Here is a 19,320-nt window from a genome sequence, read left to right as displayed (position 1 = left end):
CTTAAGTGATCCGCCCACCTGGCCTCCCAAAGTGTTGGGATTACAGGTGCGAGCCACTGTGCTTGGCCTCATGTTCTTTATGATCTTTTTATCATTTTTTTTTTATTTTTATTTTTTACTTTTTTTGAGATGGAATTTCTATCTTTTTGCCCAGGCTGAAGTGCAATGGCACGATCTCAGCTCACTGCAACCTCTGCCTCCGGGGTTCAAGCAATTCTGCTTCAGCCTCCCAAGTAGCTGGGATTACAGGCGCCTGCCACCACTCCTGGCTAATTTTTTGTATTTTTAGTAGAGATAGGGTTTCATCATGTTGGCTAGGATGGTCTCAATCTCCTGACCTCATGATCCACCTGCCTCGGACTCCCAAAGTGCTGGGATTACAGGCGTGAGCCACCGCACCCCGCCCGTTTATTTATTTATTTTATTTATTTATTTATTTGAGACAAAGTCTCGCTCTTGTCCCCCAAGGCTGGAGTGCAATGGTGCGATCTCGGCTCACTGGAACCTCTGCTCCCGGGTTCAAGGGATTTTCCTGCCTCAGCCTCCCAAGTAGCTGGGATTACAGGCGCCTTCCACCACACCCAGCTCATTTTTGTACTTTTATTTATTTTATTTATTTATTTATTTTATTATACTTTAAGTTCTAGGGTGCATGTGCACAACATGCAGGTTTGTTACTATGTATACATGTGCCATGTTGGTTTGCTGCACCCATCAACTCGTCATTTACATTAGGTATATCTCTTAATGCTATCCCTCCCCCATCCCCCCAATTTTTGTATTTTCAATAGAGACGGGGTTTCACCATATTGGCCAGGCTAGTCTAGAAATCCTGGCCTCAGGTGATCTGCCCACCTCGGCCTCCCAAAGTGCTGGGATTACAGGCATGAGCCACCGTAACCAGCCCATGATTTTTTTTTTTTTTTTTTTTTTGAGACGGAATCTCCTTCCATCGAGTGCAGAGGGAGACTGCACTCCAGGCTGGAGTGCAGTGGCGCGATCTCGGCTTACTGCAAGCTCCGCCTCCCGGGATCACGCCATTCTCCTGCCTCAGCCTCCTGAGTAGCTGGGACTACAGGCGCCCGCCACCACGCCTGGCTAATTTTTTGTATTTTTAGTAGAGATGGGGTTTCACCGTGTTAGCCAGGATGGTCTCGATCTCCTGACCTCATGATCCACCCACCTCGACCTCCCAAAGTGCTGGGATTACAGGCATGAACCACCACGCCTGACCCATGATCTTTTAAAAATATAAAACCTTCATAGCTGGCAGGTGGGAGTTTGCTGTTCCCTGGCAAGAACGCTCCAGTCACTCCAGAGGCCTAGCTGCTTGTCCTGACTCTGCTCCTGATACCCAAAGGGAGTCTCTTCACCTACTGGGCTTGGAGCTTCTCGTCAGCAACGTGTGTGTATGAGACCATCAAGCATGCACTGCACAGGTGTGGACGGTCTGCATTTCGTGGGGAGGGATCCAGGCTTATATTCTCTTTGAGATTTCAATATAGAATCTTATTACACAACAGGAACTAACTGAAGTACACCTTTCCTCTTCTTCCAGAAGTGGATTAATCCACATGATTTATTAATTTTAATTTTAATTTTTAGACGGTTTCACTTAGTTGCCCAGGCTGGAGTGCAATGGCACAATCTTGGCTCACTGCAACCTCCGCCTCCTGGATTCAAACGATTCTCTCATCTCAGCCTCCAGAGTAGCTGGGATTACAGGCACCTGCCATCATGCCTGGCTAATTTTTGTATTTTTGTAGAGACCAGGTTTCACCATGTTGGCCAGGTTGCTCTTGAACTCCTGACCTCAAGTGATCCATCCGCCTGGGCCTTCCAAAGTGCTGGGACTACAGGCATGAGCCACCTTGCCCAGCCTACATGATTTATTTTACTAATCCTGAACAGATGAGGTACACTTTTCTAAACAAAATTTCTAGAGGGGATGATAAAAAATGTTTGCCTACCTCTCTGCTTTTGTCATTAGAGCACCATGTCTAGGAGAGGTTGTAAAAGAAAGGAGGATTTAGATCAAGTTGGGGACATTTGCAAAAATCATGGATTTTTCCCTTATATACAATGAAATTGGCCAGGCTCAGTGGCTCACACCTATAATCCTAGCACTTTGGGAGGCCGAGGCAGGTGGATCACTTGAGGTCATGAGTTCTAAACCAGCCTGGCCAACATGGCAAAACTCTGCCTTTACAATATAAAAATTAGCCAGGCGTGGTGGTGCACATCTATAATCCCAGCTACTTGGGAGGCTGAGGCAAGAGAATTGCCTGGACCCTGGAGATGGAGGGAGCCAAAATCATGCCATTGTGCTCCAGCCTGGGCCACAGATCAAGACTGTCTAAAAAAAAAAAAAGCCACTAAAATTACTATTGGTTTATAGAGAAAACATTGAAACAAGCTTACAAAAATACCACTACTGTGCTGTTTTTTAGTTAAGATACATTTTACTCTATTTCAAAACATCTAAGTCAGACTGGTAAATTAGGAGCACCAACGCAGAATTCTTTTTGCAAACATAGCAGATTTAAAAAACACTTAACACATAATACTTCTATTTATTTTTAGGTGGACAATCATGGACATTCCAAATTGAGACCCACAAGGGTTTATGACTACATTCTCAATGAATGATGCGCCTGCCGGAAATAATAGGACTGATTCAGGACCAGTGAAAGAAGATACACAAACCCAAGACTTGCATTTTCAGAAGGAAGGCTTATGTCACTCAACAAACATTTATTGAGTTTTCACTAGGTGTTAGGTGCTGTGCTAGTTAGAGATGCTGACCCAACCCCAGACACTGAAGCTCTCGTTTTCTCAGTGCAATTGACGAAAAGTTAAACATCAGCTCTAGAAATGGAGACTGAGAAGATGAGTTCATGTAACTGTCCCTAGATGAATCCTTATCTTCTGGTCAGTAAGGCAGGGTCCTTGAAGCTAAAAGATACCTTTTTTTTTTTTTTTGAGACGCAGTGTCACTCTTGTTGCCCAGGTTGGAGTGCAGTAGCACGATCTCGGCTCACTGCAATCTCTGCTTCCCAGGTTCAAGCGATTCTCCTGCCTCAGCCTCCTAAGTAGCTGGAATTACAGGTGCCCGCCACCAAACCTGGCTAATTTTGTATTTTTAGTAAAGACAGGTTTCACCATGTTGGCCAGGCTGGTCTCGAACTCCTGACCTCGAGTGATTCACCTGCGTCAGTCTCCCAAAGTGCTGGGATTACAGGTGAGTCACCGCTCACAGCCCTAAAAGATACACTTTTGGAAACAATAAATAGCACAGCACATAGAAGAAAGGTATGGAAGATATTCAAGAGATAATAACTTGCAGTGATCTCATCTCAATGATGCCCACACATCGGTGACCACCTTTCGGCTCCACTATCTTTGGATTATGTACACTGGAAGAAGTCAGTGCAGCAGTGATCTGAATCGTCTTCCTCTAACACATAGAATGTTCTTTCTTTGTCTCAGAAACATCTAAGAGTTGAATCCACTTCATGAGGCTATCCAAGTTTTGAAACACCAGCAGATATTTCTCAAAAGCAAATATTCCTGAAGAGTTCATGTTTCTTGCTTTTTGATCACTCCTTATTTAGACCAACTAATGATCAAATGAGATAAATCTTTAAAATATATATATATATATTTGTATTATACTTTACGTTCTAGGGTACATGTGTACAACGTGCAGGTTTGTTATATATGTATACATGTGCTACGTTGGTGTGCTGCACCTATCAACTCGTCATTTACATTAGGTATATCTCCCAATGCCATCCCTCCCCCATCACCCCACCCCACAACAGGCACCGGCGTGTGATGCTCCCCACCCTGTGTCCAAGTGTTCCAAATGAGATAAATCTCTTAAAGGTATGTTCCCTCATCACTGCTATTTTTTTCCTCCACAAGCTGAGGTCATCTACCACCTGTGGGGCTTGAAATATCAAAATGAAAAAACTTCCCCAGGAATGAGCACCACACACAATTTGCTGGGTAGCAGAAAGGTATGTGCAAAGGCTTTCACTATTAAGCAACAGTTTAGACCCTTTTCTCTGTCTTCTATTTCTGTTGCCTAGTTCAAATTTTGGGGGGAAGAGTGTTCATAAATTCAAGAAAATTTTTACCACTTCATCTTTAAGCTGATGTCTAGTTGTCATGAAATCAACCATATTAATTTCCAGGAACCCTCTTCAGGCAGAAGCTCTCATTAAAAAGGTTATTAGTCAAAAATGGAGAATATGGGCATATCCTGTTCCATATCTTCAAACCTGGAATTGGTGGTCAGCTAGCAGTGGAGGAGAGCAGGGCAGGTGAGCAGGTGCTCCAACTGGACACAGGCTTGTTGAGCCATGGGGTCCCTTGAAGAAGGAGTCAGAGGGTAGGGGAACCCTTTTCAGTTGTTTCCTCCTCTTGACAACAAAACCTGGCTTAGCTTCCAGTGCTTCTTGTTCTTGAAGTTCCTTTGTATTAAACAGAATTCATCATCCAAGAAAATGGCCCATAAATGTCCAGCCATTGCATCAAATTCTCCATCAGAGGAGGAAGAGTGGACATTCCATAGAACCTTCCTCCTCTGAGGCATCCCTCATCTCTGGCATGGTGGCATCCTGGTGGCTAACCTGGCCTCTCTCCACCCCACAGTGCCCAGCAGGCACAGAGTACAGGTTGATGGGCCAAGGAAGCCTCATGATGTCACCACGGCCACAGTCCCCACCAGGTGAGTCTGAGCTTAGGTCACTGCTGCTCTCAAGGTCCCTGTTGAGGTGGTCACCAGCTTATCTCAGCCTTCAGGAGAAATGGCAGAAAGCTCTGCCCTAAAGGTTTCACAGAGGTCTCTAGAGGGCCCAGGTAATTGAAATGGATTCACATTTCCATCTTTACCTTTGTTTTTTTTTTTTTTTTTTTTTTTTTTTTTTTTTTTTTTTTTTTTTTTGAGAGGGAGTCTCGCTCTGCCGCCCAGGCTGAAGTGCAGTGGCCGGATCTCAGCTCACTGCAAGCTCCGCCTCCTGGGTTTACGCCATTCTCCTGCCTCAGCCTCCAAGTAGCTGGGACTACAGGCGCCCGCCACCTCGCCCGGCTAGTTTTTTTGTATTTTTTAGTAGAGACGGGGTTTCACCGTGTTAGCAGGATGGTCTCGATCTCCTGACCTCGTGATCCACCCGTCTCGGCCTCCCAAAGTGCTGGGATTACAGGCTTGAGCCACCGCGCCCGGCCTCATCTTTACCTTTGTTTGTTTGCTTGTTTCCTTTTTTTTTTCTTTTTTTCTTGTTTTTGTTTTTGAGACAGGGTCTCATCTATTACCCAGGCTGGAGTGCAATGGCACAATCTCGGCTCACTACAACTGGCTCATGCCTGTAATCCCAGTACTTTGGGAGACCAACGTGAGTGGATCACGAGGTCAGGAGATCAAGACCATTTGTTTTTTTTTTGTTTGTTTGTTTGTTTTTTGAGACAGGGTCTCACTCTGTTGCCCAGGCTACAGTGCAGTGACATCATCTCAGTTCACTGCAACCTCTGCCTCCCAGACTCAAGTGATCCTCCTGCCTTAGCTTCCTCAGTAACTGGGACTACAGGCATGTGCCACTACATCTGGCTAATTTTTGTATTTTTTGTAGAGACGTGGTTTTGCCATGTCTCCTAGGCTTTCTCAAACTCCTGGACTCAAGCAATCTCCGACCTCAGCCTCTCAAAGCGCTGGGATTACAGGTGTGAGTCACCATACCCAGCCTCCACCTTTGTTTCTAGTGGTCACTTTTAAGATATTAGCAACAACTGTCTTAACCTTTTAATAATATTTGTCTCATTTTTCCAGAGTTTTGGAAGGAAGCTAAGTACTTCCTTATTAATCAACCAGGCACAGACAGTGGCTACTGACTGTACTAACTAACAGTGTTAATGACACTGTGGCAGTGGGTTGGTTAGGCCTGCTCATGGAACTTGTGGAACAAGGGAAAACCTCCTTAAAGACACCAATGGGTTCCCCAAGGCCTTGGTCACCTGTGACCCCAACCTTTTCCTCACACTAGATTTGTACTTAACTGCACATCTTTTTACTGTGGTAAAATATACATAAAATAAAATTGATCATTTTAATTTTTTTTTTTTTTGAGACAGAGTCTCGCTCTGTTTTCCAGGCTGGAGTGCAGCGGTGCAATTTTGGCTCACTTCAAGCTCCGCCTCCTGGGCTCAAGTGATTATCCTGCCTCAGCCTCCCGAGTAGCTGGGATTACAGGCACCCGCCACCGTGCCCAGCTTATTTTTGTATTTTCAGTAGAGATGGGGTATCACCATGTTGGCCAGCCTGGTCTCAAATTCCTCACCTCAAGTGATCTGCCTGCCTCAGCCCCCCAAAGTGCTGAGATTACAGACGTGAGCCACCACGCCCGACCCATTTTATTTTATTTTATTTTATTTATTTATTTATTTATTTATTTATTTTTGCAACAGAGTCTTGCTCTGTTGCCCAGGCTTGTAGTGGCGTGATCTCGGCTTACTGCAAGCTCAGCCTCCCCAGTTCACGCCATTCTCCTGCCTCAGCCTCCCGAGTAGCTGGGACTACAGGTGCCTGCCACCATGCCCGGCTAATTTTTTTGTATTTTTAGTAGAGACAGGGTTTCACCATGTTAGCCAGGATGGTCTGGATCTCCCGACCTCGTGACCCACCTGCCTAGGCCTCCCAAAGTGCTGGGATCACAGGCGTGAGCCACCGCGCCCGGCCATTTTAATTATTTTTAAAAAACCTTGAGCAGGAGCCATGTTCATCTTCTCTGTATTGTTCCAATTTTACTATATGTGACGCCGAAGCAAGCACCCTTTTTAATTATTTCAAGCAAGCACCCTTTTGAATGATTTTCAAGTGTACAGTTGAGTGTCAATAAATACATTCATGTTGTTGTGCAACCAGCACCACTAGCCATCTCCAGGGCTTTTTCATCACACCAGACTGAAACTTTGCATCTGCTAATAACTCTCCATTCGTCCCTTCTCTCAGCCTCTGGTAACTTCCATTTCATTTTCTGTTTCTATGAATTTGACTATTCTAGGACCCTTGTATAAATAGAATCATGCCAGGCTCATGCCTGTAATCCCAGAAGTTTGGGAGGCCAAGGTGGGAGGATCACTTGAGTCCAGAAGTTGGAAACTAGCATGGGCAACATAGTGAGATCCCATCTCTAAAACAAACAAAAAACAAAACAAAAACCCACTAAAAGTCAGAATTGATTTTGAATCATTTTAATTAGTTACTTTGAGTTCCTTATCTTTGCCCAAAATTTTCACTCCATTTATAGTTTTTCCCACCCCATGGTTATACTTTTTTTTTTTTTTTGAGGCAGTCTTGCTCTCTCACCCAAGCTGGAGTGCAGTGGCGCTGTCTTGGCTCACTGCAACCTCCACCTCCTGGGTTCAAGCGATTCTCCTGCCTCAGCCTCCCAACTAGCTGGGACTACAGGCACACACCACCACGCCCAGCTAATTTTTGTATTTTTTAGTAGAGATGGGTTTCACCATGTTAGCCAGGATGGTCTCGATATCTTGACCTCATGATCCACCCACCTCAGCCTCCCAGAGTGCTGGGATTACAGGCGTGAGCCACTGTGCCCGGCCAATTTTTGTATTTTTAGTAGAGATGGGTTTCACCATGTTGGCCAGGATGGTCTCAATCTCTTGACTTAGTGATCCACCGCCTCGGCCTCCCGAAGTGCTGGGATTACAGGCGTGAGCCACTGTGCCCGGCCAATTTTTGTATTTTTAGTAGAGATGGGTTTCACCATGTTGGCCAGGATGGTCTCGATCTCTTGACTTAGTGATCCACCGCCTCGGCCTCCCGAAGTGCTGGGATTACAGGCGTGAGCCACCACGCCTGGCCCCATGGCTATTCTTTGTATCATTAAGTTCAACCACTTTGACCTCTTTTCACTTTCCAAGCAATTACTTTCAAATGTCCGTATCACTGTGACTTACTATATCTAGCTTAATCCTCCATCAGAACATCTCCTTTTCTACCAGGTAATGATCTCTGATAAGGAAAAGCACTAACAGGGAGCTGGGTCTCCACACTTCGTAAATTGCCCAAGGAAGTGTTCCACCCCCGCTTGCTTTCCCACTGGGAGAATTCCTCAGAAGAAGCAACTTCAGAATGTCACTGCTTGCTGTCTGAGCTGTGCCTCAATGGCTCTGAATTAGCCTGAGAAGCCTTGGTCAGGAAAAGCAAAGAAATCAGAATTGCAGGATAAGGTGTCTCCCAAAAGACTCTCAAGAAGCATCCTTTCTATCTGTACAGATCAGAATGTTTGGACACTGTACAGAAGTCTCATGAAAAAACATGTAACTTTATCCTGAAGACATCTCAGCTTTTTATGTGGATGATCAAGGGTGTCTGCAAGTCTGGGAAAAAGGGATAGAGGAGAATTAACAGCCAGTACTCCAGGGCCTGGCTTACTGATAAGGGAAATGGTTGTGATGATATAGAAATCTGGGGAGGCAGGAAGAGCTTGACAGAAACAAATGGATGTCCCAAATAGGCTAGTTCACAATTTTTTTAAAGGTGAATATTAAAAAAATAAAATTCACAAGTTAAAAATGCCATCGGATTAAATGTATTAAGGCAGTGGTTTGGAAGGAAAATTTGAACAAGTAGAATGAAACAGTTGGAAAAAATCAGAATGGTATTAGACAAGGAAGTTTTTTGTTTTTTGGTTTTTTGAGATGGAGTCTCACTCTGTCACCCAGGCTAGAGGGCAGTGGCATGATCTTGGCTCACTGCAACCTCTGACTCCCAGGTTCAAGCGACCCTCTAGCCTCAGCCTCCCGAGCAGCTGGGATTACAGGCACCTACCACCACACTCGGCTAATTTTTTGTATTTTTAGTACAGACAGGGTTTCACCATGTTGGCCAGGTTGAACTCCTGACCTCAAGTGATCCACCCACCTTGGCCTCCCAAAGTGCTGGATTACAGGCATGAGCCACCATACCCAGCCATAGGCAGGAAAGTTCTTACAGCTATTAGATACCACTTTACTTTGGTAAAGGGGGGTTAGTAACTGCTAAGAGGTAAGAAGGAGAGCTCTGACGTACTAGTTAAGTTCTGTTTCTCAGTTTGGGTGATGGTTAATATAAAAATTCACTAAGCTGGGCTGGGTGTGGTGCCTCATGCCTATAATCCCAGCACTTTGGGAGGCCGAGGCGGGTGGATGACCTGAGGTCAGGAGTTTGAGACCAGCTATGCCAACATGGTGAAACCCCCTCTCTACTAAAAACACAAAAATTAGCCAGGTGTGATGGTGCATACCTGCAATCCCATCTACTCTGGAGGCTGAGACAGGAGAATAGCTTGAACCTGGGAGGTAGAGGTTGCAGTGAGCCAAGATTGTGCCACTGCACTCCAGCCTTGGCAACAGAGCAAGACTGTCTCAAAAGTAAAATAGAATAAAATAAAATAAAATAAAATAAAATAAAAATAATAAAATAAAATTCTGGGCGTGGTGGCTCATGCCTGTAATTCCAGCACTTTGGGGGCCAAGGTAGGCAGATCATGAGGTCAGGAGATTGAGACCATCCTGGCTGACACGGTGAAACTCCGTCTCTACTAAAAAATACAAAATAAATTAGCCGGGGGGTGATGGCGGGCACCTGTAGTCCCAGCTACTCGGGAGGCTGAGGCAGGAGAATGGTGTGAACATAGGAGACGGAGCTTGCAGTGAGCTGAGTTTGCGCCACTGCACTCCAGGCTGGGTGACAAAGCAAAACTCTATCTCAAAAAAAAAAAAAAAAAAAATTTACTAAGCTGAATACTTTTGATATGTGCCTTTATGTATACCATATTTCAAAGATAAGTTTATTGGAAAAAGCACTTCTGGAATGATAAAAATAAAGACCTCCAAAAATCCACCCCTTTATAAGAGTAACAAAAACACTGGAAAAAATGACCAAAATCAACTTTTTCAGAACTCTGGAAGTTAGCCAAAAGCTTGAAGCATCACTAGCAGCCACTGAGGCAGAACAAGTTTGGAGACCCCCAAAAATTCTATCTTCACAGAACTGTTATTACTTGACCTGTCTGACAGCTCTCTGAAAGGCTCCATTTTCAAGGTTTCTCTTTACTTGACTTGATTCAGAGCCAATGCTGCAAGAACAGCCTTATCCCTAGGTCATTTGTTGAAAACAATCCGTGGCAATTGTTTAATATGTGCAGCTGCCTGGGAAAATACCTGCAAATCATATATCTGTTAAGGAACTTGTATCTAGGCTATATAAAGAATTCTTACAACTCAATGTAAAAGTGGGTAAAGGATTTAAAAAGACATTTCTAGCTGGGCATGGTGGCTCATGCTTATAATCCTAGTTCTTTGGAAGGCTGAGGCATGAAGATCGCTTGAGGCCAGGAGTTTGAGACCAGTCTGGGAAACACAGCAAGACCCTGTCTCTACAAAAAAATTTTTACAAAATTAGCCAGGTGTAGTGGCATGTGCCTGTAGTCCTGGCTATTCAGGAGAATAAGGTGGGAGGATTGCTGGAGCCCAGGAGGTTGAGTCTACAGTGAGCCTCTGCACTGCACTCATGCCACTGTACTCCAGGCTGGGTGACAGAGCAAGACCCTGTCTTAAAAAATAAATAGACATCTCTCCAAAGATGTACAAAAGTTCAAAAATACATGAAAAGGTGTTCAACATGATTAATCATTAGAGAATACAAATCAAAGTCACAGTGAGATACAGTTTCACACCCACTAGGATGGCCAGTCTAATAAAGACAGGTCACAAGTGGTGGCAGGAATGTGGAGAAATTAAAGCCCTTATACACTGCTGGTGGGGATGTAAAAAGTCCTGAAAAACAATTTGGCAATTCCTCAAAAAGTTACACATAGAGTTACTATATCACCATCAATTCCATTCTTACGTATATATCCAGGAGAACTGAAAACATACTCACACAAAAGCTGGTACACCAATGTTCACAGCACGATTCATAATAGTCAAAAAGTGGAAATGACCCAAATGTCCACAAATGGATGGATGGTTAAACAAATGTGGTTAAAATATGGAATACTATTTGGCAATATAACGAAGTAAAGTTCTGAATCATACTGAAACATAGATGAGTACTGAAGTCATTACACATTCAGTAGAGAAGACCATGTACTGAAATATCTGGAATAGGTAAATCTATAGGAACAGAAAGTAGGTTGCCAGGGGCTTTGAGAAGTAGAGTATGGAGAATGCCTGTAATGGGTATTTGTCTTCTTTTTGGAAGGATAAAAATGTCCTAAAATTAGATATTGGTGATATTCAATGCTGTGAATATATAAAACCACACAATTGTACATTTTAAAGAATAAATTTTATAGTATGTGAACATCTCAGTAAAGCCATTTTTAAATTATTTTTATTTTTTACTTATTTTTTTTTGAGATGGAGTTTTGCTCTATCACCCAGGCTGGAGTGCAGTGGCATGATCTCAGCTCACTGCAACCTCTGCCTCCCAGTTGAAGCAATTCTCCTGCCTCAGCCTCCTGAGTAGCTGAGATTACAGGAGCATGCCACCATACCCAGCTAATTTTTGTATTTTTAGTAGAGACAGGGTTTTACCATGTTGGCCAGGCTGGTCTCGAACTCCCGATCTGAAGTGATCTACCCACCACAGTCTCCCAAGGTGCTGGGATTACAGGCGTGAGCCACCATGCCCAGCCTCAGGAAAGCTATTATAAAACAAGAAAGCTTACTTAAAAATTCCTTCATATCATTATTAATCACAATTACGCCTACAAGGATAAGTCAGTTTTCTTTTTCTTTTCTTTTTTTTTTTTTTTTTTAGCTTTTAGCATTTAGTTTATTCTTTAAACCACAAAAAGCCAGGGGAAAGCGCGAACGCAGTCCCCCACTACCACAAATTATGCAGTCGAGTTTCCCACATTTGGGGAAATCGCAGGGGTCAGCACATCCGGAGTGCAATGGATAAGCCTCGCCCTGGGAAAACCACCTTCGTGATCATGGTATCTCCCCTGCCAGGTAAGTATAGATAAGTCAGTTTTCTAAGGCATGGGTAAAAGCCCCAGAAAACCAGGGACTTTATATGGTTTATAGAAGAGTATTTCCCCAATATGCAGTTCCAGAGCTGAAACAGTAGGTGGTCAATAAATATCCTTAAATGAATAAATACAGATTGAGAAAGTGTTTGGAACCCAGATTTTCACCCCTCCACAATGGAGACGTGGTGAGGCAGTGACCTCATGAATAAGGAGCAAGGTGCCCTGGCCAGGATGTCACTTACAGAATTGTTGTTGCTTACTGGACGGCTACGTTCCTTCCTGGGGAATGGACGTGCTGTGCTCTCTAGAGGGACAGACACACTATTTAGCAGATGGGTAGCAACTGACAGAGTGTCCTAGCGAAAAAAGACTCAGGTCTTGGAGGCAGGTCACCCCGGCTCGATTCCAGGCTCTGTCTCTCAGAAATGGGTTTATCGGCCGGGCGCGGTGGCTCAAGCCTGTAATCTCAGCACTTTGGGAGGCCGAGACGGGCGGATCACGAGGTCAGGAGATCAAAAAAAAAAAAAAAAAAAAAATTTGTTTGAGACAGAGTCTCGCTCTGTCACCCAGGCTGGAGTGCAGTGGCACGATCCCGGCTCACTGCAAGCTCCGCCTCCCGGGTTCACGCCATTCTCCTACCTCAGCCTCCCGAGTAGCTGGGACTACAGGCGCCCGCCACCTCGCCTTGCTAGTTTTTTGTATTTTTTAGTAGAGATGGGACTTCACCGTGTTAGCCAGGATGGTCTCGATCTCCTGACCTCATGATCCGCCCGTCTCGGCCTCCCAAAGTGCTGGGATTACAGGCGTGAGCCACCGCGCCCCGCCCGTTTATCTAATCTTTCTAAGCCTATATTTCCTCATCTGTGAATGCAGGTAATAATACTTGCCTCTTACCTCATAGGAATGTTGTAAAAAGTAAATGAGCAGCATATACATAATGCATGTGGCTCATTTGAATAATATCTGATAACATTTTAATTTACATTGATAATATCGAATGAACAAATAGGTTTCAAATATCTTTTTTTTTTTTCTTTTTTGAGATGGATCCTTGTTCTGTCACCCAGGCTGGAGTGCAGTGGTGTGATCTTGGCTCACTGCAACCTCTGCCTTCCGAGTTCAAGTGATTCTCCTGCCTCAGCCTCCCAAGTAGCTGGCAATACAGGTGTGTGCTACCACACCTGGCTACTTTTTTTTTGTATTTTTAGTAGAGACAGGGTTTCACCATGTTGGTCAGGTTAGTCTCGAACTCCTGACCTCAAATGATCCGCCCACCTTGGCTTCCCAAAGTGCTGGGATTACAGACATGAGTCACCGCAGCTGGCCTCAAGTATCTTGTAAAAAATAAAAGGGAGACAGGTCAGTGGTTATTTTCAGACTTTGCAGGGAACTGTTACCTAAAAAGGTTGGGAGCCTCACTCCTACCCTCCCCACCACGGTGGCATTGAGCAAGTCAGAGAACAAAAACTCCTCCCTGCAGAGCAGCTCCCACTCCCTAGCAGCCCACAGCCTGGCATGAAACCAACACCATTATCTTGGGGGTGTGGATTACAGGCAGGAAACAGGAAACACTTTGCCTCACCTTGAGAGAGAAGAGGGACCCAGGTATTTATATCCCCGGAAACCAAATATCTTTTCCCCTCTGGGTCGCAATGGTGCTACATTTGTTGTTTTTCTAATTAAAAAGGAGTACATGGAGGGGCAACTGAACTTGAATTGGTTCTCATCAGGAGCTACTGTAAACTCAGTCTTCCTGTTCATTAAAAGAAAAAAAAAAGCTTTCCTTTTGCTTGACACCTGTTAATAGCATGCCTGTGGAAATAAGTAACCATGCTCGAAAATAATCTCCAATTGCAGGATGGAAACAGTTGTTGTGATTGTTTAAGATATAATATACCTAAAGCAAGCAGCACCGTGGTTAGCATGTTGTTGGTACTCAGGAAATGGTAACTATTATTTAAAACACCTTTTATGCTCTGTTGGTGTAGTGCTCACTACCGTGGAATAAACTTAACTGAATAGTGCCCTCCAGAGGCCACTGGGAATTCAACTGTGCTGACAGTTGAAAGAAAGTCTGGAAAAAGACCACAACTACCATTTAATTGTCTTTTACATTGATGCGGAGTCAGTACCACAGCCTGGTGTCCCAAGATGTATTAGAACATGACCGACTGTCTGATTTGTCAACCACAGTAGCCTTTCTTTGGCCAGGGCTTATTTGTTTGCAAGGGACACTTATGAAGACATGGAGATCTTGGGGAAACAAGTCCAGCTAGGCACCGTGGGAACTGGTGCTGGGAACTGCCAGCCCCAGGAAGGTACTGTCCCATACCTTTTTCTGGGGACACTGTCTCTCATCCCTGTCCTTTCCTGTATGTCCACTCTGTGTTCCTCTAAAGAAACCAGCTTCCTCTTGACGTCTGCCATTCTGTAACTATAGCACGGGCATGTGGTTCTGGCTCTTTCTAGACATGAATCCAGATGTGGTTCTGTTTGGTCTTCCAGCTCATCTCACACAGCAAAGCAGCTGGTCTCTCACTGGCTTGACTCCAGATTTTCAGGAGATTAAACTGGTTGTCAGTCAAGTCTAATGGCTGGATTTAGTCTGTCTATCCCTGGTGGCTGGCCAGGAGGTGGAGGTGGGGATGCGTGTGCGTGTGTAGGGAGACAGGCCAGTGTCATGTGATACTAAATAAATTTAGCACATATGGAACTGCAGGAAGGGCAAGTATGTCAAAGGGTCTGTTTTTCTACAAACATGGAGCTAGTATTTATATTTATAGTATTTATAGAGCTTTACCATGCGCCATGCACTGTCTTAAGAACTTTCTAAACATCATTTCATTTAATCCTAAAAGCCTCCTATGACATTTGATCCTGCAATCATTCCCTATGAAGTAACTGCTGATAACAATGTTTGTGTATCTTTCCATAATTTCCTAATGCATTTTATTCCCATTTTAAAGATGAGGGAACCAAACCTTAGAAAGTTTAAGCCAAGATTTAAGCCAAGGCAGTCTGATTTTTTTTCTTTTTTTTTCAGGTTAGACAGGTAATGTACTGACATTGTAACAAGGTTTGAGGGTGGCACATCTCACACACGTGTGTGAACACCCAGTCATCATACTCACAAACTACAAAAGGATCAAGGCAGGCTGATTCTAAAGCCAGGATGTTCAACACTCACCCCACCTTCCTCCTAGTGTAGCCCCAATGGCATGGTAGATAATTTTGCTATGCAGAAAAAACATCGAATTTGGTCTGGTTCTCAGGGAGGTTATAGTCTGGTTAAGGAAGGCAAGATTTATACAGGCAAAACCATGAGTAAATGACAGGAGAGGGATCAAGTACCAAATTGCATGTTGCCATTATATTTGTTTTCTATTGCTATGTAACAAATTACCACAAATGTAGATAGAAGCTTTAGAGCAATACCCATTTATTAGCTCACGGTTCTATAGGTAAGAATACAGCTATGGCATGGCTGGGCTTGCACTGACTGGAGCTGCCAACAATCTCATCTGGGGCTCAGGGACCTTTTTGAAGGGGTTAAAATATGCTATCCTGGAATACTGATTATTAAGTTAAAGGCACTTGAAAAACAGCAGGTGCAAAAAGATCGCTTTGACCTTCATGCTGTTTCTTAAAAGCAGAAGATTAAATTCCCATGTGAAAGACGCCCTCCCTATACTAGTAAGATGCAACATCCTTGCCATCAAGGACGAGAAAGTTGAGGTCAAGGAAATTCTGTACAAAGAAGCCTTTCTCTTCCTATTTTCCTACCCTATTAACTATCCTAGCGCAAGCCCCTTCGCCTTACACATGTTCACAGTTTTACTATTGTGTCCAATCCAGAATGGAAGACACTGACAATAATTGTTTCTTTGGGTCTTCAATATTTTAGGAGGGCTCCTGTAAAACATCTGTGAAGAAACATGTATGCTTTTTTCCTGTTAATCTATCCTATCTCAATTCTCAGGACCGTTAAGAGGATGGAGGTGGTTTTCCTGCTTCTATATCTTCCAAGATCACCGCTTGGTGGCAGAGTTCAATTCTTTGTGGTTGTAGGCCTGAGGTACCTTTTTCCTGTAAGTTGCCAATCAGGGACTGCTTTCGGCTCCTAGAAAGTTGCACTTCTCCATCTGCAGTTCACAGTGGGGGTTATTTGCTTTCCTCTAGGCCAGCTGGAGCATTTCTCTCTTACTTCTGTTACCAGCCAAACTCTCTGCTTTGTTTGTTTTGCTTGTTTGTTTTTTGAGACAGAGTCTCTGTCTACCAGGCTGGAGTGCAGTGGCGCGATCTTGGCTCACTGCAGCCTCTGCCTCCTGGGTTCAGGTGATTCTTGCCTCCCAAGTAATTGGGATTACAGGCGCATGCCACCATACCAAGCTAATTTTTTTCTATTTTTAGTAAAGACAGGTTTCACCATGCTGGCCCTGCTGGTCTCGATCTCCTTACCTTGTGATCCACCCACCTTGGCCTCCCAAAGTGCTGGAATTACAGGCGTGAACCACAAAAGATGCTTTTTTGTTTTTTTTGTTTTTTTTTGTGCCACATCTACTGCGAGAATGAAAACCATTCTCAGCAATCAGACTGTCAACATTCCAGAAAATGTCGATTATTACTCTAAAGGGATGCGCAATTATTGTGAACGGCCCCAGAAGAACCCTGCGGAGGGACTTCAATCACATCAATGTTGAACTCAGTCTTCTTAGAAAGAAAAAAAAGAGGCCCCAGGTTGACAAATGGTGGGGTAACAGAAAGGAGCTGGCTACCGTTTGGACCATCTGTAGTCATGTACAGAACATGATCAAGGGTGTTACACTGGACTTCTGTTACAAGATGAGGTCTGTGTATGTGCACTTCCCCATCAATGGCATTATCCAGGAGAATGGGTCTCTTGTTGAAATCCAAAATTTCTTGAGTGAAAAATACATCTGCAGGGTTTGAATGAAGCCAGGTATTCCTTGTTCAGTATCTCAAGCTCAGAAAGATGAATTAATCCTTGAAGGAAATGACATTGAGCTTGTTTCAAATTCAGCGGCTTTGATTCAGCAAGCCACAACGTTAAAAACAAGGATATCAGGAAATTTTTGGATGGTATCTATGTCTCTGAAAAAGGAACCATTCAGGAGGTTGATTAATAAGACCTCAGAGTTGTCCAGCTACAGAAACAAGATGGCAGATGCTTCCTAAGACCTATATGTGATATTTAAATGATGCAATAAAAGATCTATTGATTTGGGGGAAAGAAAAACAAACTACAAAAAAATTAGCTGGGTGTGGTGGTGTGTACCTGCAGTCCTAGCTACTTGGGGGGCCGAGGTGGGAGGATCATTTGAGCCCAAGAAGTTGCAGTGAGCTGAGATCATGCCACTGCACTCCAGCCTGGGTGACAAAGTGAGACCCTGTCTCAAAAAAAAAAGAGTGTGTGAAAAAAAGTGGGTATATGTACACATATAAATCATAATAAATCATCTCATTACTGGGTATATACCCAAAGGATTATAAATCATTCTATTATAAAGACACATGCACACGTATGTTTATTGCAGCACTATTTACAATAGCAATGACTTGGAACCAGCCCAAATGCCTATCAATGATAGATTGGATAAAGAAAATGTGGCATGTATACACCATGGAATAATATGCAGCCATAAAAAAGAATGAGTTCACGTCCTTTGCAGGGACATGGATGAAGCTGGAAACCATCATTCTCAGCAAACTAACACAGGAACAGAAAACCAAACACCACATGTTCTCATTCATTAGTAGGAGTTGAACAATGAGAACACATGGACACAGGGAACATCACACACTGGGGCCTATCAGGGGATAGGGGCCAAGGAGAGGGAGAGCATTAGGACAAACACCTAATGCATGTGGGGCTTAAAACCTAGATGATGGGTTGATGGGCGCGGCAAACCACCATGACACATGTATACCTATGTAACAAATCTGCACATTCTGCACCTGTATCCCAGAACTTAAAGTATAAAAAAAAAAAAAAAAAATCATGGCCGGGCATGGTGGCTCGCGCCTGTAATTCCAGCACTTTGGGAGGCCAAGGTGGGTGGATCACGAGGTCAAGAGATCAAGACCATCCTGGCCAATATGGTGAAACCCCGTCTCTACTAAAAATGAAAGAATTAGCTGAGTGTGGCCTGTAGTCCCAGCTACTTGGGAGGCTGAGGCAGGAGAATCACTTGAACCCAGGAGGCAGAGGTTGCAGTGAGCTGAGCTCTCGCCACTACACTCCAGCCTGGGTGATAGAGTGAGAGTCCGTCTCAAAAAAAAAAAACATAATAACTCAAACCTCACAAATTGAAGAAAATTAATGATTAATAAATGGTATTTAGATAATTAGACAGTAATTTAAAAAAATTATATTTATAATTTTCATCAAAATAAATGCCCATTAAATTAAAATTTAAATTTTAAAGATAAATTTAAAAATGTAATCACTAAAATTGGTAGAAGGGAGTTGTGGGTCTTTGGGAAAACGACATCATCCTAACTTCTGAAGAAGTGAAAAGATGATTATAAAAGAAAAAAACTGGCTGGGCGCGGTGGCTCAAGCCTGTAATCCCAGCACTTTGGGGGGCCGAGACGGGTGGATCACGAGGTCAGGAGATCGAGACCATCCTGGCTAACACGGTGAAACCCCGTCTCTACTAAAAATACAAAAAACAATTAGCCGGGCAAGGTGGCGGCGCCTGTAGTCCCAGCTACTCGGGAGGCTGAGGGAGGAGAATGGCGTGAACCCGGGAGGCAGAGCTTGCAGTGAGCCGAGATCGCGCCACTGCACTCCAGCCTGGGCGACAGAGCAAGACTCCGTCTCAAAAAAAAAAAACATAATAACTCAAACCTCACAAATTGAAGAAAATTAATGATTAATAAATGGTATTTAGATAATTAGACAGTAATTTAAAAAAATTATATTTATAATTTTCATCAAAATAAATGCCCATTAAATTAAAATTTAAATTTTAAAGATAAATTTAAAAATGTAATCACTAAAATTGGTAGAAGGGAGTTGTGGGTCTTTGGGAAAACGACATCATCCTAACTTCTGAAGAAGTGAAAAGATGATTATAAAAGAAAAAAAACTGGCTGGGCGCGGTGGCTCAAGCCTGTAATCCCAGCACTTTGGGGGGCCGAGACGGGTGGATCACGAGGTCAGGAGATCGAGACCATCCTGGCTAACACGGTGAAACCCCGTCTCTACTAAAAATACAAAAAACAATTAGCCGGGCAAGGTGGCGGCGCCTGT

The 19,320-nt window shown here is 43.7% G+C and overlaps 1 protein-coding gene, 2 non-coding genes and 2 pseudogenes across 4 annotated transcripts in view; 1 reads left to right on the top strand and 4 right to left on the bottom strand.

Moving 5' to 3' along the window:
- Positions 1-19,320, bottom strand: part of PDZD2 (PDZ domain containing 2) — a 493,831-nt gene that overhangs the window by 287,421 nt on the left and 187,090 nt on the right. The window lies entirely within an intron of this gene.
- LOC117066213 lies at positions 6,758-6,829 on the bottom strand (annotated as a pseudogene).
- Positions 11,869-12,032, bottom strand: LOC117066274. Its single transcript, XR_004430252.1, has one exon. It is a non-coding gene; the product is annotated as a U1 spliceosomal RNA (small nuclear RNA).
- LOC117066278 lies at positions 15,087-15,190 on the bottom strand. Its single transcript, XR_004430256.1, has one exon. It is a non-coding gene; the product is annotated as a small nucleolar RNA U13 (small nucleolar RNA).
- Positions 16,613-17,324, top strand: LOC117064982 (annotated as a pseudogene).

This window comes from Trachypithecus francoisi, unplaced genomic scaffold (assembly GCF_009764315.1).
Source record: "Trachypithecus francoisi isolate TF-2019V2 unplaced genomic scaffold, Tfra_2.0 Lachesis_group2, whole genome shotgun sequence".
In the NCBI taxonomy this organism is placed as follows: Eukaryota; Metazoa; Chordata; class Mammalia; order Primates; family Cercopithecidae; genus Trachypithecus; species Trachypithecus francoisi.
The sequence above is the reverse complement of the archived record's forward strand: the minus strand, read 5'-3'. Positions and strand labels throughout refer to the sequence as shown.